This window comes from Cervus elaphus, chromosome 23, assembly GCF_910594005.1.
Source record: "Cervus elaphus chromosome 23, mCerEla1.1, whole genome shotgun sequence".
NCBI classification, from domain to species: Eukaryota; Metazoa; Chordata; class Mammalia; order Artiodactyla; family Cervidae; genus Cervus; species Cervus elaphus.
This window is the reverse complement of record NC_057837.1, coordinates 12,761,162-12,764,388: the sequence shown is the minus strand read 5'-3', so window position 1 is coordinate 12,764,388 and position 3,227 is coordinate 12,761,162. Positions and strand designations below refer to the sequence as shown.

General features: G+C 40.4%; 1 non-coding gene across 1 annotated transcript; it reads left to right on the top strand.

Annotated features, from left to right (window-relative positions):
* Positions 1 to 972: 972 nt before the first annotated feature.
* On the top strand, positions 973 to 1,079 carry LOC122682261. The gene has a single exon (XR_006337282.1). It is a non-coding gene; the product is annotated as a U6 spliceosomal RNA (small nuclear RNA).
* Positions 1,080 to 3,227: the final 2,148 nt, after the last annotated feature.

Genomic DNA, 3,227 nt, shown 5'->3' with positions numbered 1-3,227 from the left:
TAAGATAAAGTTGGTGTTATTCTTTGTCGTAGGTCCTATGGCGACACCAACCTAAACATCTCATCTTTCTTTCTGTGGTTAATTTTTCCATTCCTTGTATGACTTTCATTATCTATACAAAGAGAACTGGCCCCTTTGAATCCAACTGAAGTATTCTATCCACAGGTATTGTGAGACTTTTACACACTCCTTAAAGAAATCAGAATTTTTCTCCTTTCAGACAGTCTCTGGCCCAAGACACAAAAATTCTAGTAGTCCCAAAATGTTTGTATACTTTAATTTTTATTTTTATAAAATACTTTAATCTTATTATGTGTCATAAATATATTTTAAAACAATCCTGTAATCAATTTATGGAAAATAAGTTGATGATTTCAAGTTATTATTTCATTCAACTTACGGAAAATATTCATCACATAATTGGCAAAGCCATCCCACACTGAAATCAATCAGGCAGATCAAAGCATTTGAATTCTTTTCAAGTTATAAATGTGTTCTTGCACGTGTGTGCGTCCTAAGTCACTTTAGTCGTGTCTGACTCTTTGCAACCCTAAAGACTGTAACCTGCCTGTAATCTGTCCATGGGATCCTCCAGACAAGAATGCTGCAGTGGGTTGCCATGCCCTCCTTCAGGGGATCTTCCTGATCCAGGGATCGAACCCATGTCTCTTACATCTTCTGCATTGGTGGGCAGGTTCTTTACCACTAGCACTGCCTGGGAAATCCATAAACATGTTCATATGCTTTTAATTCTGTGAACCACCCACACCCCCTTTTCTCCCATTGAAATGTTGAAGATATGCTATATTTTTAGGGCCATTCAGAGTCCCAAAGACAGAACGCAGAAACAAACCCGCCAATGACGCTGTCTTGCTAGCTATTGTAAGAAGCAGCAGTGTAAGAGAAAAGGTTTTCTATACGTGGAAGGACCTTCTTCAAAATGGGGAATCACTTTTGATTAAGAAGGTGATGGTGCTCGCTTTGGCAGCACATATACTAAAATTGGAATGATACAGAGAAGATTAGCATGGCCCCTGCGCAAGGATGACATGCAAGTTTGTGAAGCATTCCGTATTTTAGGAACAAAATAGAAAGCCCAGAGATAAATCCATGCACCTATGGACAACTTATCTTTGACAAAGGAGGCAAAAATACACAATGGAGAAAAGACAATCTCTTTAACAAGTGGTGCTGGGAAAACTGGTCAACCAATTGTAAAAGAATGAAACTAGAACACTTTCTAACACCATACACAAAAATAAACTCAAAATGGATTAAAGATCTAAATATAAGACCAGAAACTATAAAACTCCTAGAGGAAAACATAGGCAAAACACTCTCCAACATAAATCACAGCAAGATCCTCTATGACCCACCTCCCAGAATATTGGAAATAAAAGCGAAAATAAACAAATGGGGCCTAATTAAACTTAAAAGCTTTTGCACAACGAAGGAAACTACAAGCAAGGTGAAAAGACAGCCTTCAGAATGGGAGAAAATAATAGTAAACAAAGCAATGAACAAAGAATTAATCTCAAAAATATACAAGCAGCTCATGCAGCTCAATTCCAGAAAAATAAACGATGCAATAAAAAAATGGGCCAAAGAACTAAACAGACATTTCTCCAAAGAAGACATACAGATGGCTAACAAACACATGAAAAGATCCTCAGCATCACTCATTATCAGAGAAATGCAAATCAAAACCACAATGAGGTACCATCTCATGCTGGTCAGAATGGCTGCTATCCAAAAGTCTACAAACAACAAATGCTGGAGAGGCTGTGGAGAAAAGGGAACCCTCTTACATTGTTGGTGGGAATGCGAACTAGTACAGTCACTATGGAGAACAGTGTGGAGATTCCTTAAAAAACTGGAAATAGAACTGTCATATGACCCACTGCTGGGCATACACACCGAGGAAACCAGAACTGAAAGAGACACGTGTATAACAATGTTCATCGCAGCACTGTTTATAATAGCCAGGACATGGAAGCAACCTGGATGTCCATTGGCAGACGAATGGATAAGAAAGCTGCAGTACATATACACAATGCAATATTATTACTCAGCTATTAAAAAGAATATGTTTGAATCGTTCTAATGAGGTGGATGAAACTGGAGCCTATTATACAGAGTGAAGTAAGTCAGAAAGAAAAACACCAATACAGTGTATTAACACATATATATGGAATTTAGAAAGATAGTAGCGATGACCCTATATGTGAGACATCAAAAGAGACACAGGTGTAAAGAACAGACTTTTGGACTCTGTGGGAGAAGGCGAGGGTGGGATGATTTGAGAGCATAGCATTGAAACATGTATATTATCATGTGTGAAACAGATCGCCAGTCCAGGTTGGATGCATGAGACAGGGTGCTCAGGGCTGGTGCCCTGGGATGACCCTGAGGGATGGGATGGGGGACATATGCACACCCATGGCTGATTCATGTCAGTGTATGGCAAAAACCACTACAATATTGTAAAGTAATTAGCCTCCAATTAAAATAAATAAATTAGAAAAGAATAATAAAATAAATCAATTTTTAAAAAAAGAGAAGGTGATGGATAAGGCCTCCTCAAGTTCTTCATTTCACTGGGAAAGGATGCCTCTCATGTTCCGTGCTATGCTCTGTTGATGGTGCTTTAGAGGCTTTGAGTCTGAGGCAGATATTCTAAACACCAGGCACCTATAGATAGGCCACGTCTTTGGGAAAGAGGTGGAAAACCTAAGTGCATGGGAGCTGAATTTTAAAGATGTCTAGGAATTCTAAAATCCATTTTGGGCAAACAGACGAAACACATCCAGTCATCGCTGGTGTTTGGGAGCTAAGAGCTCTGTGGAAGAGACAGTACGGGAGGAAGTTTCAGCTTCCCCTGTCTGATCAGCCACACCCCATCTGCCGGGACTCTTAGCTCTTGCGATCTCCTCTAGCACTATTGGAGCTGCTTGTTATTTGATGTCGTTACCCCTGTCTTTTCTCTGCCCAGCTATCAGAAAACAGCTCGAAGTTCATCTCTGCCCACCCACTCTGGGTTAGATTTCACTGACTTCTCCCAGCTGGCCCCAGAGGCCCCCCACTCTATTTCTTTGGTCCTTCATTAACCTCCCTTGTCACCCTGCAATCTCTCTTCAGCTTCCCTCCCAAGGAGCGTGGATTCTAGAGATCCTGAAAGCTGTCTGGATTTCTGTAGCCACACAGCTTATCACACAAAGGTGCTCAGC